Consider the following 25,089-nt stretch of genomic DNA (forward strand, 5'->3'; position numbering starts at 1 on the left):
AACACCCTGCTAGAATTATTAAGAACGATCCAAGTCTGATCTCAGATGTGGCAATACGGGACAACTTGGGATCTAGCGATCATAGGATGATCACATTCAGCGTACGTCATAGAAAAAAGAAGGCATTGTCGGGTCACCTGAGGCCAGGTGACAGATGCACACCGTTGGGGTCAGGAGTGCACGCTAAGGTAGTGGACCCTACGGCTGACTGCTGTGGTTGGAATTCTGGGTGGTTAAGGAAGGTGGGTCCACTGGAGCACCAACACAGATCCCACAGGGAGCTAGAGCATAAGATTCCCCAGGGCGCGCAGTCTAAGAGCCAGCAGGTGTTCACCAGATCCTCTAGTGGTGAGGATGGACTGGGCTGCAACTGGCTCCAGGTCGCGGCCCCCAGAGTCTCCCAGCTCACAGTAGGCTACAAGAAGATAGAGGGGAAGCAGAAGCTCAGGATAGCAAGAGATAGGAAGGGATTAAGCCAAAGGTCGGGGTGACTAGCAGACAAGGATAAACAAAGAACACGCCAAAGGTCAGGGTCACAAGCAGGCAGGTATAGTCGAGAACAAGCCAAGATCGGTAACTGAAATCAGATGTAGAAGACACAGCAAGTCACACACGAATGCTAAACACACAATGTTGATCAACCCAGCTGGCTTGCAGTGCACAGGTTATTATAGAGTTTCCTGATATGGGCCTGGGGTGGAGCCATGCTTAGAGGAGAGATTACTTAAGCAGCCAGGTGAGAGTGGCTGGCCTCTTAATCTGAGCACATGGAGAGGTAAGCTGACAGACAAACATTAACCATGACAGGCATGAGGGTAGCACAGGAACACTAAATTTCAAACGGGCAAACTTGTTTGAACTGCGATCATTACTACATGACATCAATTGGGACCAAATCCTATAAAGATTGAACGTGAAAAAAATGGGAATGCTTTAGGAACATATTAAACAAAGGTGCACTGGAATGGGCATTAAATATAGAAGAGCCAAGGTTAAACCTGGGTAGCTAAATCGGAACGTAAAAAGTCTTGAGAAAGAAAATAGCCTTTAGAAAATGTAAAGTGGAGGGGGCATTGTCAGCATTCCAACACTACAAGAAATGCAATAAAAAGTGTAACGAAATCAGGGTGGCTAAAAAAAGACTATGAGAGAAAATTCTCAAGGAATTTTTTAGATATATTAACAGTAAAAAAGCAAAACCAAATCACATTGCCCACATAAAAGACAATGAAGGGAGGATAGTTACAGATGACAAAGAGAAGACAACTGTACTGAATGCCCTCTTCTCCTCGGGGTATACCGACCACGACAGTACTGGTAATAATACATTACAGGATGTACTTGTGGCTTACAGATTTATTGAAAAGTCTGTGGTGTGCAAAACACACCCAAAAAATCCACCCGGTGCAGAAAAAATGGTCCTCCATAAAGAAGGACCTGACCCTGATCCCCCGGGGCGTTAGGCTGTCAAGTGGTCCGAGCAGCCGAAGCCGACACGGACCCCATTCTTTGGAGGGTCTGCCGAAACAGAACCCTCCCAGTACTAGGTGGGGATCCCCCAAAGCGAGACCGCATGAGAGCAGGCAACTAAGCCAGAAGGCCATGTCCACCCACTCCCAAGACATGCAGGGCTGGCCCGAGGACCGGCACCCTTACATCACACTGTGACAGATGTGACACCAAACAAAAATAAAACATAAAAGTGACAAACAGAGGGTAAAAATAAAAAAGAAAGTGGGGGAGAAGGAAGATGAGGAGAGTGAAAAGTGACCATTGTGGCTTACAGATGCCGGAGTCAAGGAAAGACTTGATATGCTTAACACAAATAAATGAGAAGGACCAGATGGTTTACACCCGAGAGTCTTGAGAGAACTCAGTCAGGTTATAGCCAGACCATTATTTCTAATCTTCATGGACAGCATACAGCATACTGACAGGAATTGTACCAGCTGATTGGAGAATAGCCAACGTGGTACCAATGTTTGAAGAGACAGAGACATATTCCTGGGACCTACAGGCCAGTCAGCCTAACATCAATAGTATGTAAATTATTGGCAGAGATGATAAAAGACTATATCCAAGAATTTGCTGATGAAAACAGTATCATTAGTAGTAATAGTAGTAATAAGCAGGACAATTACTTCACATCAGGATATAGAAATTTTCCAGAAAGACCTGAACAAAATAATTTGGTGGACAACTACATGGCAAATGAGGTTTAGGGCCAGATTCACAAAGGTTAGCGGATCTTTAGATCCGTGTAACCTATGTGAATTAAGATCCGCCCTCGCAAGTTTGTGAGGAAAGTGTCAAATTCACAAAACACTTACCTCCAAACTTGCGACGGCGGATCCTAACTCCCCCAGCGGAATTCAAATTCCGCGGCTAGGGGAGTGTCATATTTAAATCAGGCGCGCTCCCGCGCCAATTTAAATACGCATGCGTCGTCCGGGGAATTTCCCGGCGTGCATTGCTCCCACTGACGTCAATAGGACGTCAGTGGTTGCGACGTGAGCGGGACTTGCGACGCGCGTGTTCGTGAATCGGCGTACGCAAACGACGTAGGGAATTTCAAAATCGACGCGGGAACGACGGCCATACTTAACAATACTTACCCCTGCTTTTAGCACGGGTAAGTATACGACGGGTACCGCGCTACGGAAACGACGTAAGAACACCGCGTCGGGTCCGCGTACGGTCGTGAATTTCGCGTATCTCGCTGATTTACATATTATTCAGTGTAAATCAGCGGGAACGCCCCCGGCGCCATTTTTAAATACAAAAAAAGATCCGACAGTGTAACACAGTGTGACACTGTCGGATCTCAGCCCTATCTATGCGTATCTGATTCTATGAATCAGGCGCATAGATAGGACCAGTAAAAATCCGAGATACGATGGGGGATCTGAGATACTCCATCGTATCTCTTCTGTGAATCTGGCCCTTAGTGTGGAGAAATGAAAGGTAATGCACTTGGGGGCTAAGAACATGAAGGCAAACCACTTACTAAGGGGAGAACCTCTGGGGGGAGTCAAGGATGGAGAAGGATCTGGGGGTCCTAGTAGAAGATAGTTACCAAAGCCGGCAGAATTTTAGCATGCATGAAAAAGGGGATATACTCCAGAGACAAAACTATAATCCTGCCACTTTATAAAACTCTGGTCCGGCCACATCTGTATAAAGTATAAAGAAATGAACTGGTAGGAGATCAGAGGAGCCATTTACTAGTTACCTTGAGGGGGGAATTGTAAGATCCTCAGAGACAAAGCTGCCTGATGTTGGCGGAGTCCTGGTTTAGGGGAACCAATCAGCTCATGTCTAGTAATAATCTTTGTATTTCTATTTTAGTAGATGGACGGGAGATGAGGAAAACCTCAGAGGATTGTCTCACTTTGTCTCCAGACTGTAAAGTAGAAGATGAGGACATCACACAGTATAGTCCAGGAGAAAACCCGACTACCTCAAATGTCTATCCGGCACAACACAGTGTAGATGGACCATCGTATTCCTCTTATCCTGAGGAACCTCAGACTGTGCGGGACGGTTCCGAACCATTGTATTCCTCCTATCCTGAGGAACCTCAGACTGTGCGGGACGGTGCCGGACCATCGTATTCCTCTTACCCTGAGGAACCTCGGACTGTGCGGGACGGTGCCGGACCATCGTATTCCTCTTATCCTGAGGAACCTCAGACTGTGCGGGACGGTGCCGGACCATCGTATTCCTCTTATCCTGAGGAACCTCAGACTGTGCGGGATGGTGCCGGACCATGGTATTCCTCTTATCCTGAGGAACCTCCGACTGTGCGGGACGGTGCCGGACCATCGTATTCCTCTTATCCTGAGGAACCTCAGACTGTGCGGGACGGTGCCGGACCATCGTATTCCTCTTATCCTGAGGAACCTCAGACTGTGCGGGATGGTGCCGGACCATCGTATTCCTCTTATCCTGAGGAACCTCAGACTGTGCGGGACGGTGCCGGACCATCGTATTCCTCTTATCCTGAGGAACCTCAGACTGTGCGGGACGGTGCCGGACCATCGTGTTCCTCTTATCCTGAGGAACCTCAGACTGTGCGGGACGGTGCCGCACCATCGTATTCCTTTTATCCTGAGGAACCTCAGACTGTGCGGGACGGTGCCGGACCATCGTATTCCTCTTATCCTGAGGAACCTCAGACTGTGAGGGACGGTGCAGTCCTTCCAACAGATAAGAAGTTTCCTTGTCCTGAGTGCGGGAAGTGTTTTCGTTATAAATTCAGTCTTAATGCGCATAAAAGATCTCACACAGGTGAGAAGCCACATTCCTGCCTTGAATGTGGGAAATGTTTTTCAAAGAAGTCTGAACTTTATATTCATCAGAGATTGCACACAGGAGAGAAGCCGTATTCTTGTCCTGAGTGCGGGAAATGTTTTTCACAGACGTCACATCTTTACAGACATCAGAGATCTCACACTGGGGAAAAACCATATTTCTGTTCTGAGTGCGGGAAATGTTTTTCAGGGAAATCCGATCTCAACAGACACCAAAGGGCTCACACTGGTGAGAAGCCGTATTCCTGTCCTGAGTGTGGGAAATGCTTTTCAGGGAAATCAGACCTCAACAGACACCAACGGTCCCACACTGGGGATAAGCCGTATTCCTGTCCTGAGTGTGGAAAATCTTTTGTACAAAAATCAGTACTTATCATACATCAGAGATCGCACACGGGGGAGAAGCCATTTTCCTGTCCTGAGTGCGGGAAAATGTTTTCACAGAAGTCCCTTCTTACCACACATCAGAGGTCTCACCTGACTGAGAAGCCATATTCCTGTGCTGAGTGCGGTAAATGTTTTTCAAACACGTCTGATCTTTGTAATCATCAGAGATTTCACACTGGTGAGAAGCTGTATTCCTGTTCTGAGTGTGGAAAATGTTTTTTAAGAAAATCAAAACTTGCCACACATCAAAGGTGTCACACGGGGGAAAAACCATATTTCTGCTTTGATTGCGGGAAATGTTTTTCAAGGAAGTCCAATCTTACCAAACACCAAAGGTCTCACACGGGGGAGAAGCCGTATTCCTGTGCTGATTGTGGGAAAAGTTTTTCAGAAAAGGCCAGTCTTTACAAACATCACAGATTGCACACGGGGGAGAAGCCGTATTCCTGTCCTGTGTGTGGGAAATGTTTTTCACAAAAGTCCGGTCTTAACGCACATCAGAGCTCTCACACAGGTGAGAAGCCGTTTCCCTGTCCTGAGTGCGGGAAATGTTTTTCACGGAAGTCCAATCTCTACACACATCACAGATTGCACACAGGGGAGAAGCCGTATTCCTGCCCTGAGTGCGGGAAATGTTTTTCACAGAAGTCCGGTCTTAACGCACATGAGAGATCTCACATGGGGGAGAAGCCGTATTCCTGTCCTGAGTGAGGGAAATGTTCCTCAGTGAAGTCCTGTCTTCCTGTACATCAGGGGTCCCACACAACCCGCGAGGTGTATTCGTTGGATTTTGACCTTTACTATTTCCTTATTTTATGGCTGCAGTCTTGTTAAAAGTAAAATGATAATAAAAAATGTATTGAATGAAGAAAATAATCTTTGTATCCAAATATTACTCATAGGAGACGCTATAAAAGCATTCACAGGTCATCAGGGTAGAGGGCCCAGAAACAGAAATACCCTAAAGGGCAACCTAACAAGACTCGATAGTTATATTTTATAGATTTGAATATATTTGTAGTCCCATTTTGTCGCTTGGATTGTATTTTGTTTTTCTATATATATATTGGGATGATGGCACTCCACCAAGCTTGCCTATTAACCAATAATGGGTACAGAGTGCGGTGGTCAGGAGCTTGTCATATACGGCTCTGTGTAGAGAATGCCAATGATGGGTCCTGGATCGTATCATTTTTTTTTCCGGTTGTGGTCCCTTTAAGGGGGATGACAAAAGAAGCAGTTATAATATTGGTGGGTAGTCCCCTGTGCAGGGTGAAGGCTTCCCAGAAAAAAATTTTTTTGCAGTTCCCCCAGGATTATTAAGTCTACCGTGTCTCCTGAGTCTTCATGAGGGAATCGGGGGGCTTTAGTAACCAAAACTGCAGTGTCTATCCTCACAGGAAGCACCTCCATGGCTAACAGAGGACAGAATTAAAATTAGACTTGGGAAACTTAACATTAATAAATCACCGGGACTGGATGGCTTGCACCCGAGGGTACTTGGGGAACTCAATAAAGTAATTGCCAGACCGTTGTTCCTAATTTTTACGAACTGACTGGAATGGTACCAGCTGATTGGAGAAAGCCAATGTAGCACCAAAATTTAAAAAGGGCCCAAAATACATCCCTGGGAGTTACAGACCTGTCAGCCTAACATCAATAGTATGTAAGCTCTTGGAGGGGATGATAAGGGACTAAATACAAGATTTTAGTAATGAGAACGGTATTATTAGCAGAAATCAGCATGGATTCATGAAGAATCATTCTTGCCAAACCAATCTATTAACCTTCTATGAGGAGGTGAGCTGTCATCTAGATAAAGTAAGGCCCTTAGATGTGGTGTATCTAGATAAAGGAAGGCCCATAGACGTGGTGTATCTGGATAAAGGAAGACCCGTAGACGTGGTGTATCTGGATTTAGCAAAAGCATTTGACACATTTCCCCATAAACGTTTACTGTACAAAGTAAGGTCCGTTGGCTTGGACCATAGGGTGAGTACATGGACCATAGGGTGAGTACATGGACCATAGGGTGAGTACATGGATTGAAAACTGGCTACAAGGGCGAGTTCAGAGGGTGGTGATAAATGGGGAGTACTCAGAATGGTCAGGGGTGGGTAGTGGGGTTCCCCAGGGTTCTGTGCTGGGACCAATCCTGTTTAATTTGTTCATAAATGACCTGGAGGACGGGGTAAGCAGTGCAATCTCTGTATTTGCGGACGATACTAAGCTAAGCAGGGCAATAACTTTTCTGCAGGATGTGGAAACCTTACAAGAAGATCTGAACAAATGAATGGGGGAGGGGGGCAACTACATGGCAAATGAGGTTGAGTGAGTGAGAAACTTATATAGCGCAACACATGCGAACTGAATTGCCTCTGGGCGCTTAGGTTCAATGTAGAAACATTTTAAATAATACATTTGGGTGTCAAAAATCTGAATACAATCTATACACTGGGGGGAGAACCTCTGGGGGAATCTAGGATGGAAAAGGACCTGGGGGTCCTAGTAGATGAGAGGCTCAGCAAAACCAAGCTGCTGCTAACAAAGCAAACAGAATATTGGCATTAAAAAGGGGATCAACTCCAGAGATAAAACGATAATTCTCCCGCTCTACAAGACTCTGGTCCGGCCGCACCTGGAGTATGCCGTCCAGGTCTGGGCACCAGTCCTCAGGAAGGATGTACTGGAAATGGAGAGAGTGCAAAGAAGGACGTGAAAGTAACAGTCTCTTACGGGCCAGGAATTCCTTTTGAAAGTACCACAAAGTGTTGTATACTGTGTCCTTGAGTACCTCCAACTCCCTTGTAGACACTGGTCCCAGTTCTACCAACTGCAGGAATTGCTAGCCCACCTTGTTGCTTCTCCACCAGTCTAACCAACTGACTCACCAGCAGACTACCCAACTGACTCTCTTTACCATTCTACCCAACTGACTCTCCACCAGTCTACCCAAATTACTTTCTACCAGTCTACCCAGCTGACTCACCAGCAGACTACCCAACTGACTCTTTACCATTCTACCCAACTGACTCTCTTCACCAGTCTACCCAACTGACTCTCCACCAGTTTACCCAACTGACTCTCCACCAGTCTACCCAACTGACTCTCTTCACCAGTCTACTCAACTGACTCTCTTCACCAGTAGTACAGAGCCGCCGAAAGCCTCCGAACATCGGAATTTATGATCAGCTGTAGACGGCGCCTGCACACAATAGCCGACATTGTGCCACACACTCCTGATGCTCGTGCAAGGTGCAGATATTTTCATGATGGGCGCATGTGAGGGGCGGATGCCTACAGAAGGGGGCGTATGTTGTAATGATGGGAAGTGCTATCACGTGTGTTAGCTAGCTAAATAGACCCTGCAAACCCACCCATCAACATTGAAAAACACATGTAGGAAGAATAGCAGAGATACTGCATATTTGTTTCCGCACCCATTTTAACAGCACTGCCCATCATTACAAAATACGCCCCCTTCTGAGAGCATCCACCCCCTCACACACGCCTATCGTGAAGAAATCCGCCCCTTGCAGACTTGTACAAGCATCGGGAGTGTGTGGCACAATGTCGACTATTGTGCGCAGGTGCTGTCTACAGCTGATCGTAAATTCCGATATTCGGCGGCTCCGTTTTGTGCCTGCGCTGCGCAATGCGCAGTTCCGGGTGGGCATTTCTCAACAGGACATCGGCACTTTGAGAGCTGCTGTGGTGTGAAGCCACAGCCCAGCGTGAATCATGTGTCCTGGGGATAAGGCAAGCTCAAATCCGGACACATGTTTCAATTCCCGGGGCAATTCAATTCCCGGGGTACTGTCTGGGGCAATCCCATACAGGTGGCAACCCTAGTAATACTGCAACTGGAGGTTCAACTTGGTGGAATACCCAATTAGTTAAAACTGTACAAATATGGGTTCAGTCCAAATCCGGAGCTCATTCCAAGTGTTTAATGTTTTTTTATTGTTGACAAATGGCAAAAGGACCCCTTATATCAGTAGTCAGTGGGAGAAGGACATTCCTACATCATCAAAACATCATTGTTACTGAGAGACAGACATTTTTCATTGCTCTAGGAACCTTTGGAGGAACCCTGGCTGAGAAAGGCTGGACTAGGCAGTAAAATATTTCTCTCCCCCTTGGTGGGAGTGGAGATGACCCCATCTATAAGGATATACAGTACATACACACGCAGCACAAGGCCGTGTTCACACTATGAGATGTTTCTCTGGGCTGCAGTTCCTCTGAGCTCCACAAGGTGGTGATCTCACTTCTACCATAGAGACAGGAAGTCTCTATGGAAGACAGGAAGTGATGTCAGGTACAAGCAGGAAGTTCCATGAGGTATGACGAACAGAGGTGGCAGCAGAGGAGGTAATAAGATCTTATCTTCTATTTACACCCAGTAACCCCCGTCATGTCCGTCCTCTTCCTCCATAGTCACTGTGATGTCTTTTATCTCCAGCAGATGATGATACACACATATATAGTGTGGAAACCTAGATTAACCCCTTCAAGGTTAGAACATTTCCCCTCACATACGGGGCTGAAACATTCTCTTCATTTTGAAGATGTGTCACCTTTCCCACCCAACGATGGAGGCCCGGGTATCGACACCTTTCATCCACAATGTATCAGCCAGTTGCTGAACTTCAGATTTCCAGCCCACACATCCCTTTCCAGAGGGAAGAAGACCGAGGATTGGAATGTGCATGGGCAGAGGGGGGTGGGAGGAGGAGGAACATTTCAAGCCCTCTCTTCTCTCCTGTCATGTATGGGAATGGGTCCTATGCTCTCGGCGCACGAAACACGATTCAAAATTCGAACTCTCATTTCAAAACATTCAAATAGGAAGAAAGAAATAGGAAGGAAAATGTAATTTGTAGTAAATGTGCTAAAAACGGATTTTTCCGTAATGATCCGAATACACAGAGATCACAGGAATACGATGTGTCCTGGCAAAGCCCAAAGACAAAGTTCATATAGAAACATAGAAAAGTGAAGGCAGAAAAAGACAGAGTAGTCCATCGAGTCTGCTGATTCGATGTGTGGATATATTATACCTCAGTGGGCCTTTAATAATAATAATAATAATAGAGACCTGTCTGGTGAGGAAGATTCTGAGAACATCATTTGATTTACTATTCATGTTCAGATCTAGAGTTTTCCTCCTGTGAAGTCTGGAGATCCTATGACATCACATTGCCTCCACCTCCCTCCCTGATAGAATAGAGAAATGAAAAGAAGATTCTAGAAGTCGCCAGACTGTATTCAGTCAGTGTGTGTGTTTCCTACAGATGGATCCAGTAATGGGAACCCACCAGAGAGATGTCCCCGTCCTCTGGATTCCCGGGATTATTCCACACAGGAAGGTCACACCATCCCCCACCATCATCAGGTAGATGAGGAACAATCACTGATAGTATCATTAGGATCTGTACATTATCTGCATTGTTACCATTGATGTCATTTTTATTCTATATTCAGAGTGGAAATCTGAGAGATCCTAAAGTTGAGGTTAAAGAAGAGATAAAAGAGGAGGATGATGAGGATGGGGTGATGGAGGAAGAACACACCATCCCCCACCATCATCAGGTAGATGAGGAACAATTATTGGTGGTTATGATTTATACACAAACATGTTTATTATAATGAATGTTTTATTATATATTCAGAGTGGAAACCTCGGGGATGATAATATTGATGTAAAAGAAGAGTATAAAGAGGAGGATGAGGAGTATGGAGTGATGGAGGAGTTTTCAGAAGGACACAAGGATATGATGGAGCCACCTAATACCAGGAACCCACCAGAGAGATGTCCCCGTCCTCTGTATTCCCGGGATTCCACACAGGAAGGTCACACCATCCCCCACTGTTACAAGGTCGGTGGGGCGGAGCATCTAGAACATGGACTGGTGGAGATGATGTGTGGATTTTGTATGTAAGTTTATATCTTACAGATGATATTCTCTCTCATTCTCTTGGTTTAGAGTGGAGATCCAATCGATATAGAATTTGAGGTGAAATCAGAAGAAGACGAGACGTATGTGAGGGATGATCAGCAGTCTATGGAGGAGGATGGAATAACGGGGACATTTATAGAGGAGGACACTCCTACAGAGATCAGCACAGGTGGGTCATTAACACTAAATCCATTCCTCCACCCATACTGCTCACTGATTGGTCCAGAGTAGGGCAGGGACTGGGTGATATCAGCCTGTAATCCCCTGGTCCCCATCCTGTATTCCTTTATTTCTCTCGGATAATCTTCCTTCTCTGTGCTGCAGACACAATTTATGTCTCTAGACTGGATTTATGGAGATTCTGGGGTTCAGCTGGCAGCAAAATGTTGATTTTTAACATTGGGTTGCTAAACTGATCATAAACAATTTATACTACATACTCCTGACCCCTGCTCTATATACTCTATGTTGTACATTACATACTCCTGACCCTCGTCCTATAATCCCCTCATCACTGTCACTCCTATAAAAGACAGTTCTCGTTGTTTCCTCACTCTCTGACTAAGGTCCATGAATAAAGAAATGATCTGGTAGGAGATCAGAGGAGCCATTTACTAGTTACCTTGAGGGGGGAATTGTAAGATCCTCAGAGACAAAGCTGCCTGATGTGGGCGGAGTCCTGGGTTAGGGGAACCAATCAGCTCATGTCTAGTAATAATCTTTGTATTTCTATTTTAGTAGATGGACGGGAGATGAGGAAAACCTCAGAGGATTGTCTCACTTTGTCTCCAGACTGTAAAGTAGAAGATGAGGACATCACACAGTATAGTCCAGGAGAAAACCCGACTACCTCAAATGTCCATCCGGTACCACACAGTGTAGATGTACCATCGTATTCCTCTTATCCTGAGGAACCTCAGACTGTGCGGGACGGTGCCGGACCATCGTATTCCTCTTATCCTGAGGAACCTCAGACTGTGCGGGACGGTGCCGGACTATCGTATTCCTCTTATCCTGAGGAACCTCAGACTGTGCGGGACGGTGCCAGACCATCGTATTCCTCTTATCCTGAGGAACCTCAGACTGTGCGGGACGGTGCCGGACCATCGTATTCCTCTTATCCTGAGGAACCTCAGACTGTGCGGGACGGTGCCGGACCATCGTATTCCTCTTATCCTGAGGAACCTCAGACTGTGCGGGACGGTGCCGGACCATCGTATTCCTCTTATTCTGAGGAACCTCAGACTGTGCGGGACGGTGCCGGACCATCGTATTCCTCTTATCCTGAGAAACCTCAGACTGTGCGGGACGGTGCCGTCCTTCCAACAGATAATAGATTTCCCTGTCCTGAGTGCGGGAAATGTTTTTCACAGAATTCGCATATTTACAGCCATCTGAGATCCCACACAGGGGAAAAACCATATTCCTGTGCTGAGTGCGGGAAATGTTTTTCAGTTAAATCTAATCTCACCAGACACCAAAGGTCTCACACAAGTGAGAAGCCATATTCTTGTCCTGAGTGCGGGAAATGTTTTTCTCACACATCTGATCTTCATAATCATCAGAGATTTCACAATGTTGAGAAGCCGTATTCCTGTTCTGAGTGCGGAAAATGTTTTTTAAAAAAATCTAAACTCATTACACATCAAAGGTCTCACCTGGGGGAAAAAACATATTTCTGTTTTGAGTGCGGGAAATGTTTTTCAAGGAAATGGAATCTCACCCAACATCAAAGGTCTCACACCGGTGAGAAGCCGTATTTCTGTACTGATTGCGGGAAATGTTTTTCAGAAAAGAGCACTCTTTACAAACATCAGATATCTCACACGGGGGAGAAGCCGTATTCCTGTCCCGAGTGCGGGAAATGCTTTTCACTGAAGTCCAGTCTCGACAAACATCAGAGATCACACACGGGGGAGAAGCCATTTTCCTGTCCTGAGTGCGGTAAATGTTTTTCACAGAAGTCCATTCTTAATGAACATGAGAGATCTCACACCGGGGAGAAGCCGTATTGCTGTCCTGAGTGTGGGAAAGGTTTTTCACGGAAGTCCAGCCTTAATGAACATCAGAGCTCTCACACGGGTGAGAAGCCATTTCCCTGTCCTGAGTGCGGGAAATGTTTTTCACGAAAGATCACTCTTCGTAGACATCAGAGATCTCACACGGGGGAGAAGCCGTATTCCTGTCCTGAGTGAGGGAAATGTTCCTCACTGAAGTCCTGTCTTCCTGTACATCAGGGGTCCCACACAACCCCTCGAGGTGTATTCGTTGTATTTCGACCTTTTACTATTCCCTGATTTTATGACTGCAGTCTTGTTAAAAGTAAAATGATAATAAAAAATGTATTGAATGAAGAAAAGATTGTGCGTGTCGGTGCAATGAGGACAAACGTTGTATCCAAATATTACTCATAGGAGACGCTATAAAAGTCTTCACAGGTCATCAGTGTAGAGGGAACCCCCGAATAATGGGCCCAGAAACAGAAATACCCTCCAAGCAACCCAACGGGACTACAGAGTTATAGATTGTGGGCCAGATTCAGATAGATCAGCGGATCTTTAGATCTGATTTCATATCCGCCGCCGCAAGTTCTTGAGGCAAGTGGGTAATTCACAAAGCACTTACCTCAAAACTTGCGGTGGCGTATCGTAAACCCCCCGGCGGAATTCAAATTCCGCGGCTAGGGGGAGTGTACTATTCAAATCAGGCGCGTTCCCGCACCGATCGACCCAGCGTGCATTGCTCCAAATGACGTCGCAAGGACGTCATTGGTTTCGACGTTTACGCAAATGGCGTCCAGCCCCATTCACGGACGAGTTACGCAAACGACGTAAACATTTTAAAATCGTGACGCGGGAACGATGGCCATACTTAACATTGGCTGCGCCTCATAGACCCAGGGGTAACTATCCGCCGGAAAAAGCCGAACGCAAACGACGTAAAAAAAAAGCCCTGGGCGGTCGTTCGTTTCGGAATCGGCGTATCTCCTCATTTGCATATTCGTCGCGTAAATAAACCGAAACGCCACCTAGCGGCCGGCCTGGAATTGCAGCCTAAGATCCGACGGTGTAGCACAGTTACACCTGTCGGATCTTAAGGATATCTATGCGTAACTGATTCTCTGAATCAGCCGCATAGATACGACCGGCAGAACTCAGAGATACGACGGCGTATCAGGAGATACGCCGTCGTATCTCTATGTGAATCTGGCCCTATAGATTGATGATCTGATTGATACACTTTTTTCCATGTGCCCATCACCCCCATCAGCCATTATAAGAAACGTGTGCTGCCCCTTCTCTTCAATGCTGCCAGACGACTCCCATCTATTGGAGGAGACCTCCAGAGCCGAGCTCAGCTGATTGGATAAAGAAAGTCACGGATAAATGGGAGGCTGAGGAAACCTCCAGAGCCGAGCTCAGCTGATTGGATAAAGAAAGTCACGGATAAATGGGAGGCTGAGGAAACCTCCAGAGCCGAGCTCAGCTGATTGGATAAAGAAAGTCACGGATAAATGGGAGGCTGAGGAAACCTCCAGAGCCGAGCTCAGCTGATTGGATAAAGAAAGTCACGGACAAATGGGAGGCTGAGGAATGGATGGCTGCGTGCAACGGGAGATACGAAAAGTTCTACGCCATATGCCCCCCCCCCCCCCGGATTCATTACAGTCCCCTGCCTCAGGTGCAATTATTATATCTTTGAATCCCCCCCCCCAACCATTACTAGCCAAGGAGGATCTGTGAAAGGCCGCACTGAATAGGTGCAGATAACCCCTCCCCCGAAGAGCCACACCTTGTCTACATCACTTACCCACCTCCCAGCACTGTCCCTTGGATCCACTTCCTACCCACCTCCCGGTACCGCCCCTTTTTTCAGAATACAGAACCAAGTGTAGGTGTTGCAGATGACTGGGTTACCCACTTCTGCACAGCCAGGCAACCAGCAACTTCCACACTTTCTCCAGAGACAGGGAACAGTCTTTGAGGTTTATTTTTATGTTTTATTTGGGGGGGGGAGGGGTTACTTGGATGGGGAGTAGGAATTATGGGATGTCCCAACTTGATAGCAACTAAACCAGGGACAACTTCCTCCCTATGTATGACTCCTCCTCTGCTCTGTGCAGCTCTGATTCCTTTCTTGGCGGCTTACAGTCTCTGTTAGAAAAGCAAAAGCCAGTCTACCCACCCGACTCTCCACCAGTCTACCCAACTGACTCTCCACCAGTCTACCCAACTGACTCTCTTCACCAGTCTACCCACCCGACTCTCCACCAGTCTACCCAACTGATTCTCTTCACCAGTCTACCCACCCAACTCTCTGCCAGTCTACCCAACTGACTCTTCAACAGTCTACCCACCCAACTCTCCGCCAGTCTACCCAACTGACTCTTCAACAGTCTACCCACCCAACTCTCCGCCAGTCTACCCAACTGACTCTTCAACAGTCTACCCACCCAACTCTCCGCCAGTCTACCCAACTGACTCTTCAACAGTCTACCCAACTGATTCTCTTCACCAGTCTACCCAGCTGACTCTCTACCAGTCTACCCAGCTGACTCTCTACCAGTCTACCCAGCTGACTCTCTACCAGTCTACCCCACTGACTCTTCAACAGTCTACCCAACTGATTTTCTTCACCAGTCTACCCAGCTGACTCTTTACCATTCTACCCAGCGGACTCTCTACCAATCTACCCAACTTATTCTCCACCAGTCTACCCAACTGACTCTTCAACAGTCTACCCAACTGATTCTCTTCACCAGTCTACCCAAGTGACTCTCCACCAGTCTATCCAGCTGACTTTCCAGCAGTCTATCCAACTGACTCTCTTCACCAGTCTACCCAACTGACTCTCTCCACCAGTCTTCCCAACTGACACTTCAACAGTCTACCCAACTGATTCTCTTCACCAGTCTACCCAAGTGACTCTCCACCAGTCTATCCAGCTGACTTTCCAGCAGTCTATCCAACTGATACTCTTCACCAGTCTACCCAACTGATTCTTTTCACCAGTCTACCCAAGTGACTCTCCACCAGTCTATCCAGCTGACTTTCCAGCAGTCTACACAACTGACTCTCTTCGCCAGTCTACCCAACAATCTCTCTACCAGTCCACACAGCTGACTCTCCACCAGTCTACCCAACTGACTCTCTTCACCAGTCCATCCAACTGACTCTCTTCACCAGTCTACCCAACCGACTCTCCACCAGTTTACCCAACTGACTGCTGGGAAATCTAGAGAAGATGGTTTTGCACAGAGCAGCCCAGATCTTCCTCTTCTTGGGTCCCTCGCCGGCACTCCTGGCCTCTCCTTCCTGCCGAGTGCCCCTAAAGTTTGATTGACAGCACCAGGAGTCAATGGCGCCCACTTCTGTGTTTCAGGAGGGAGAGTTCCGGACAGCCTCTTCTGCCTTTAGAACCACTTTAAGTTTGCAGAACCAACATCCTGGCCTCCGCCCTCCAGCTACCAGAATGTTCTCCAACTTTCCAGAACCAGGGGGAGGCACCAGAGAGCTGCCTGTGTGAGTCATCCAGCCCTGAACTATGTAACCTCTGACCCCATTAAGACTCAGAGGCTTTAAACATGAGTCAGAGTAAAGTTTCCTGAACTCACACTAGAGGGTGACACACTGGTATCATTTATTAAAAGTAATTTGTATGGAATGTGTTAATGATTACAAAAAAAGCAGTAAAATAGATCCCCTTCAGCCAGCAACAACTGAAGAGCGCCCCCCTCCCCCAACCAACAATAGATTCCTAGGGAGGGACAATAGACTCCCTGCACCAATAGATACACCCCAGGGACAATAGACCCCCCAGCAGCAATATATACCCGAGAGACAATAGGCTCCCTGCACCAATAGATACACCCCAGGGACAATAGACCCCCTGCAGCAATAGGCCCCCAGAAACAATAGATCCACCCCAAAAGCAATAGACCCCCAGAAAAAATAGATTTCCAGGGAGGGACAATAGACCCTCTGCAGCAATAGATACACCCCGGGGACAATAGATCCCCAGCAGCAAAATATACCCCAGGGACAATAGACCCCCTGCAGAAATAGATACACCCCAGGGACAATAGACTCCCTGCAGCAATAGATACACCCCAGGGACAATAGGCCCCCTGCAGCAATAGATACACCCCAGGGACAATAGACCCCCTGCAAAAATAGATACACCCCAGGGACAATAGACCCCCAGCAGCAATATATACCCCAGGGACAATAGACTCCCTGCAGCAATATATACACCCCAGGGACAATAGACCCACAGCAGCAATAGATACACCCCAGGGACAATAGACCCACAGCAGAAATAGATACACCCCAGGGACAATAGACCCACAGCAGCAATAGATCCCCTGGAGGGACAATAGGCGCCCAGCAACAATAGATCCACCCCAAAAGCAATAGACCCCCAGCGGCAACAGACCATCGGCAGCAATAGTTACACCCCAGGAACAATAGTTGACTGCTGAATGGGCCGGGAAGGGGGATCTATAACCGGGTGTTGGGGTGCACGCAGCTCCAGCCTGAGCGGGAAGCTGCCACATTTAGCAGCGATAGTAATACTGCAACTGGACGTTCAACTTGGTGGAATACCCATTTAATTCCGACACTCGCTGACCCCCCCAAACAGGCCAAATTCTGTACAAATATGGGTTCATTCCAAACCCGGAGCTCAATCCAACCGGTCTATTTATTGGTTTTATATTGGTGACCAATGGGAGAAGTACCCCATATATCAGTAGTCAGTGGGAGAAGGACATTCCTACATCATCATGAAATCATTGTTACTGACAGACAGAAACTGTCCATTGCTCAAGAACCCCTAGAACCCTTTGGAGGAACCCTGGCCGAGAAAGGCTGGACTAGGCAGTAATATATTTCTTTCCCCCTTGGTGGGAGTGGAGATGACCCATCTATAAGGATATACAGTACATACACACACAGCACAAGGCCGTGTTCACACTACGAGAAGTTTATCGCGTCTGCAGGTCCTCTGAGATCCACAAGGTGGTGATCTCACTTCTACCATAGAGAAAGGAAGTCTCTATGGAAGACAGGAAGTGATGTCAGGTAGAAACAGGAAGTTTCGGGTGAGAGGTGAGTTGGGAGGAAGTAGAGAGGGTCGACGTTGTAGCAGACGAGGTAATAAGATCTTATCTTCTATTTACACCCAGTAACCCCCGTCATGTCCGTCCTCTTCCTCCATAGTCACTGTGATGTCTTTTATCTCCAGCAGATGATGATACACACATATATATAGTGTGGAAACCTAGATTAACCCCTTCAGGGTCAGAACATTACCCCACTTACAGGGCCGGAACATTCTCTTCATATTGGAGATGTGTCACCTTTCCCGCCAATCACCTTCTCACCTCATCAGTCTATACTATTGGATTATACCACTTTTATCAGTAGTGGGGGTGGGGGCTTATTTAGGGGAGATTGGAATATGTTTGTCTTTATTTTATAAGATTCAAATAGGAAGAAGGAGGGCAAAATGGGCCAGATTCTCAGAAGAGTTACGACGGTGTATCTCAGGAAACTCCGTCGTATCTCTGTTTCTGAGCCCAGGTATCTATGCGTCTGATTCTTAGAATCATTTTCGCATAGATACGGCCAAGATCCGACAGGTGTAAGTCACTTACACCGTCGGATCTTAGATGTAATGCAACGCCAGCCGCTAGGTGGCCTTTACGTTCAGGTCTCATTTGACTATGCAAATGAGCCTGATACGCTGATTCCCGAACGAATTCGCGACACGTACTCGTCGTTTCCGTAAGCGCAAGGTTACCCCTGCTATATGAGGGGTAACCTTACGCCAGTCCGCCGTATGCCACGTTAAGTATGGCGTCGGGTCCGCGCCGTCTTTTTCCGTCGTTTTCCTAAGTCGTTCTTGAATACGACTTTACGTCAATGACGCACACGTCGGCGTCATTGACGTTTTCCGTCGTGAGCTGGAGCATGCGCACTGGGCTATTTTTCAGCCCGGCGCATGCGCAGTTCAATCGACGCGGGGGCGCGCTTAATTTAAATACAAGCCGCTCCCTTTGAATTATGCGGGGATACGCCGGGCCATTTACACTATGCCGCCGCAAACTACGGAGCAGGTGCTTGAGGAATACGGCACTTGCTCCAGTAAGTTGCGGCGGCGTAGTGTAAATGGCTTACGCTACACCGCCGCAGAAAGTACGAGAATCTGGCAAAATGTCATTTGTAGTAAATGTCCGAAAAAATAGATTTTCCCATAGAGATCTGAGTCTCAGATATGCATTCTAAAATGTGATCAGTAAAGTCTCCGGAGTACACGGAGATCACAGGAATATGACGTGTCCTTGAAAGGCGCACCTGGGAGAAATGATTCTGTGTACATGTAGCACTCCCCCCCCCCCCCATAGGAATTGCAGATGAACTTGGATCCCCCACCCCTGCACAGCCAGACACACCGATTCTTCACAACCACCCCAGAGTCAGAGATTAGTCCCCGACTTTGTTTTTGTTGTTTATTAGAGGAGTTAATAACTTGGATGGGGTGGGAGGTTATGGGATGCCCAAATGACTTCAGCAACATTTTCCTATATTCATCTATCTACAGTCTCTTCTCCTCTTTCCTTCAACACCAACACTTGCTTGCTCCAGCTGAACCACCCAAAAAATTATCTGATAGGCTCCGAGTCGAATTAGTCCCCATTCACACCTAGGCGTTTTGTCGCCTGTAGTGTGACGCGGCTGCCGCCAGAGGGCTGGAAACACATTGCCCTCTATGGAGATGGTTCACATCTCCACGCCGGACGCCTGTCGCCTGCCGCCTGAAAAAAGGTCCCGGACCTTTTTTTCAGGCGGCTTTCGGCGTTCGGGAACCATCTCCATAGAGGGGCACATCTAGGCGGACAATCGCGGCATTTTGTCGCCGCAAAACGCCGCTATTTGCCGCCGCAATTCGCGGGACAAAACGCCACGATTTCGTCCGCCTAGATGTGAATGGAGCCTTAGGAATAGACAATTACAGGAAGGAACTCCTAGCCCCTTTACGTGTAACTTCTGCTCTGTGGCCACTGATCCCAGCACCACGTCTTCAAGCACTGCCAACCCACCAGGCTGCAGCTGTCCTTTTGTACCAGCCCTCTAGGCTGCCTGTCCACCAGCCCACCCAGCTTACACCAACCCGTTTGACTGACTCTTCACCATCCCTCCTGGCTGCATCTCCACACCAGCCCACCCGACTGACTCTTTACCAGCCCACCCGACTGTCTCTTTACCAGCCCACCCGACTGACTCTTTACCTGCCCACCCGACTGACTCTTTACCAGCCCACCCGACTGACTCTTTACCAGCCCACCCGACTGACTCTTTACCAGCCCACCCGACTGACTCTTTACCAGCCCACCCGACTGACTCTTTACCAGCCCACCCGACTGACTCTTCACCAGCCCACCCGACTGACTCTTTACCAGCCCACTCCACTGACTCTTTACCAACCCACCCGACTGACTCTTTACCAACCCACCCGACTGACTGTTCACCAGCCCACCAGACTGACTCTTCACCAGCCCTCTTATCTGCTTCTCTACACAAGCCCACCGGACTGACTGTTCACCAGCCCACCTGACTGACTCTTTACCAGCCCACCCGGCTGACTGTTCACCAGCCCACCAGACTGACTCTTCACCAGCCCTCTTATCTGCTTCTCTACACAAGCCCACCGGACTGACTGTTCACCAGCCCACCGTACTGACTGTTCACCAGCCCACCATACTGACTGTTCACCAGCCCACCGTACTGACTGTTCACCAGCCCACCATACTGACTGTTCACCAGCCCACCATACTGACTGTTCACCAGCCCACCGTACTGACTGTTCACCAGCCCACCGTACTGACTGTTTACCAGCCCACTGTACTGACTGTTCACCAGCCCACCGTACTGACTGTTCACCAGCCCACCGGACTGACTGTTCACCAGCCCACCGTACTGACTGTTCACCAGACCACCAGACTGACTGTTCACCAGCCCACGGGACTGACTTCCTCCTCTGTGTTCTAGCAGGATTCTTGCAGCACCCAAGCCCTGGCCCAAGGCAGGGCACCCCCCACACTAGGGGGGGACCCCTGAGGGCTACTGACAGCCTCCTCAACACTGCATCTCCATCTTCCACCCGACTGCCCCTACTGGCATGGCCCATGTCTATCTATGAGGTATTGTCTGCCAGTCCATGACTGGGGATTGGCTGAGGCCTCATAAGCATGCATGGCAACTCCTCCTGAATCCCACCCTCTAGTTCTAGATGATTGTCCAACCTTCTAGACCAGGGGGAGGAGTCAGCGGCCACGATGAGACACCCAGCCCTGAACTTTAATGAACCCTGACCCAGATTCCACAACTAAGGCCTAACCATAATCCAAAATATATTTTGCCTACACTAACTTTTAGCACACACTAGAGGGTGCTACACACAGAAACCTCACAGATTGCCTCCCCCCACAGCTCCTCCCCCCAATATCCCTCCAATCAAAGTCATAGAATCCTATGACCTCACACTGACCTCTTAGTTCCTTCTCCCAATGTTCCTCCATTCTTTTTTTCCATTGGTCTTGGAATGTGGACGGACCTTTTGCATCCTCACAAGCAAAGCAAGAGTGTTGTTCCAGTGTTGTGTGTAATAACACCAGAATTCCTTGCCACAAGCTTTTAACCTACATAGTGTGGGGGGGAGGGGTCCGGTGTGGATAAATTATATCTCGGTGGTGCTTTAATAAAAATGGAGACGTGACTGGTGAGGAGGATTCTGAGAATATCATTTGATTTTACTCTTTGTGTTCAAATCTAGAGTTTTCCCCCTGTGAAGTCTGGAGATCATATGACCATCACATCGCCTCCACCTCCCTCCCTCATAGGATAAAGAAATATAAAGAAGATTCTTGAAGTCACCAGAGAGATCATCGAGCTTCTGACAGGAGAGGTGAGGAGGATTCTGGGACATTATCCAGTAACAGACAAGGGGTGTGTTTGGATGGTGACTGTATCATTGTGTGTGTCAGGTTCCTATAAGGTGTCAGGATGTCACTGTCTATTTCTCCATGGAGGAGTGGGAGTATTTAGAAGGACACAAGGATCTCTACAAGGACGTCATGATGGACAATCAGCCGCCCCTCACATCACCGGGTAAGAGGAGACTTTATTGTAAAGGAGAGAGCAGTACGGAGGCTCCACCTAGATCCCCCATCATCTGATAAACACATAGAAACAATGTATTCAGTCAGTGTGTGTGTTTCCTACAGATGGATCCAGTAATGGGAACCCACCAGAGAGATGTCCCCGTCCTCTGTATTCCCGGGATTCCACACAGGAAGGTCACACCATCCCCCACCATCATCAGGTAGATGAGGAACAATCACTGATAGTATCATTAGGATCTGTACATTATCTGCATTGTTACCATTGATGTCATTTTTATTCTATATTCAGAGTGGAAACCTGAGAGATCCTAAAGTTGAGGTTAAAGAAGAGATAAAAGAGGAGGATGATGAGGATGGGGTGATGAAGGAAGAACACACCATCCCCCACCATCATCAGGTAGATGAGGAACAATTATTGGTAGTTATGATTTATACACAAACATGTTTATTATAATGAATGTTTTATTATATATTCAGAGTGGAAACCTCGGGGATGATAATATTGATGTCAAAGAAGAGTATAAAGAGGAGGATGAGGAGTATGGAGTGATGGAGGAGTTTTCAGAAGGAAACTTGGATTGCACAATGGATTCACCAAATACCAGGAACTTACCAGGTCCTCTGTATTCCCGGGATCAGGTAGATGAGGAACAATCACTGATAGTATCATTAGGATCTGTACATTATCTGCATTGTTACCATTGATGTCATTTTTATTCTATATTCAGAGTGGAAACCTTGGGGATGATAATATTGATATTAAAGAAGAGTATAAAGAGGAGGATGAGGAGTATGGAGTGATGGAGGAGTTATCAGAAGGACACAAGGATATGATGGAGCCACCTAATACCAGGAACCCCCCAGAGAGATGTCCCCGTCCTCTGTATTCCCGGGATTCCACACAGGAAGGTTACACCATCCCCCACCATTACAAGGTCGGTGGGGCGGAGCATCTAGAACATGGACTGGTGGAGATGATGTGTGGATTTTGTATGTAAGTTTATATCTTACAGATGATATTCTCTCTCATTCTCTTGGTTTAGAGTGGAGATCCAATCGATATAGAATTTGAGGTGAAATCAGAAGAAGAAGAGACGTATGTGAGGGATGATCAGCAGTCTATTGAGGAGGATGGAATAACGGGGACATTTATAGAGGAGGACACTCCTACAGAGATCAGCACAGGTGGGTCATTAACACTAAATACACTACATACTCCTGACACCATCACTATGTAGCACTACCCCCAAAGGAGCTGCTGGTTTGTTTTGGTATCTGTAATCTGGCTATCACCCCCTTAAACTGTCTCGAACCCCCCCTTGGCACAACTGGTATTGGTAAGGGTTGTGGATCCCACTGGCTGTTAGGGAAACGCAATTCTATCACACCACAGTAAAATTTGTAAATAAACTGTTCCCTTGTGTTGTACTGGTCCCACAGGATAATCGATAGACGGCACACAGGTTTAAACTTAACCAATGAAACTTTACTTGGTAAGCAATTGAAGTAAAAGAACAAAGTAAAACAGTTAATGGACTGCTTACAGGGCCCTGTAAGGCCCCGTACTCACGACCAAACATGTCTGCTGAAACTGGTCCGCAGACCAGTTTCAGCAGACATGTTCCGTCGTGTGTACAGCCGCGCGGACAGGATTCCAGCAAACAATTGTCTGTCAGACCGTTTCTGAGCAGACAACTGTTTCCCGGACTTGCTTTAAAACAGTCCGCTGGAAACCTGTCTGCCCGGACATGTACGGTCGTCTGTACAGACCTACCGTACATGTCCTGCCGCCCGCCATCCCTCGCATGCGTCGAATGACTTTGACGCATGCGTGGAAGCATTTTAAAGGCAGGCCGCCCACGCCGCCGCGTCATCGACGCGTCGACACCGCGGACACGCCCCGCGTATTGTTTACGCGCGGACTTCTGTTCGATGGTGTGTATAGCCATCGAACAGAAGTCCCCGGGCAGTCCCCGGCCAGACATGTCCGATGGAAACGGTCTGCAGACCGTTTTCATCGGACATGTCCTGCCGTGAGTACAAGGCCTAAGAGTCAATGGTTATAATAAATAAATACAGATTTGATTATAGCACTTAAGACAGACCTGTGTAAGCACACAGCAAAAGGATTCCTTCAGTAAGGTATGTCTAATACTGAAGCACCTCTTCACCAGGCCTCACCCAGCTCTTACTAACCGCAACACTGTGCAACTTAATACAACCAAATACTTTAGATAAAAGAGTATATGTATGTAGCACTACCCCCGAAGGAGCTGCTGGTTTGATTTGGGCGGCATGTTACCTCTATATTTCCGCCGTCTAGGGTACTTGATGAGAGCTGAAAAAGAGTCAATGTCCACACTTTGCGTTCCTTTTTCTTTGCTTTAATAAAAGAACGAACAGTAGATTGAAGAGATGAAAGAGGGTATAGGTAGCGGGTTCAGGTGTAAAACTTAATCAGAAGCACTCCTGATTCCAGCCATAAAATCTTCATCGCCATTCTAGTCAGAGTGGGTATTGTGCCCCTGGACAGGCCTCTCTCACTAGTCCTAGCAGCCAGAGTGGGTATTGTGCCCCTGGATAGGCCTCTCTCTAGTCCTAGCAGCCAGCGTGGGTATTGTGCCCCCGGATAGGCCTCTCTCACTAGTCCTAGCAGCCAGAGTGGGTATTGTGCCCCTGGACAGGCCTCTCTCACTAGTCCTAGCAGCCAGAGTGGGTATTGTGCCCCCGGATAGGCCTCTCGCTAGTCCTAGCAGCCAGAGTTGGTATTGTGCCCCTGGATAGGCCTCTCTCTAGTCCTAGCAGCCAGCGTGGGTATTGTGCCCCCGGATAGGCCTCTCTCACTAGTCCTAGCAGCCAGAGTGGGTATTGTGCCCCTGGATAGGCCTCTCTCTAGTCCTAGCAGCCAGAGTGGGTATTGTGCCCCTGGATAGGTCTCTCTCTAGTCCTAGCAGCCAGAGTGGGTATTGTGCCCCTGGATAGGCCTCTCTCTAGTCCTAGCAGCCAGAGTGGGTATTGTGCCCCCGGACAGGCCTCTCTCACTAGTCCTAGCAGCCAGAGTGGGTATTGTGCCCTTGGGTAGGCCTCTCTCTAGTCCTAGCAGACAGAGTGGGTATTGTGCCCCTGGATAGGCCCTCTCTCTAGTCCTAGCAGCCAGAGTGGGTATTGTGCCCCCGGACAGGCCTCTCTCACTAGTCCTAGCAGCCAGAGTGGGTATTTTGCCCCTGGATAGGCCTCTCTC

The 25,089-nt window shown here is 47.8% G+C and overlaps 1 protein-coding gene and 1 pseudogene across 1 annotated transcript in view; one reads left to right on the top strand and one right to left on the bottom strand.

The window, feature by feature from the left end:
- Positions 1-20,261, top strand: part of LOC120909820 — a 42,356-nt pseudogene extending 22,095 nt beyond the window's left edge.
- The window catches only part of LOC120909737, an 857,992-nt gene that overhangs the window by 573,991 nt on the left and 258,912 nt on the right, over positions 1-25,089 (bottom strand). The gene's annotated exons all lie outside the window — the stretch shown is intronic.

The sequence above is a fragment of the Rana temporaria genome, chromosome 8, assembly GCF_905171775.1.
Source record: "Rana temporaria chromosome 8, aRanTem1.1, whole genome shotgun sequence".
In the NCBI taxonomy this organism is placed as follows: domain Eukaryota; kingdom Metazoa; phylum Chordata; class Amphibia; order Anura; family Ranidae; genus Rana; species Rana temporaria.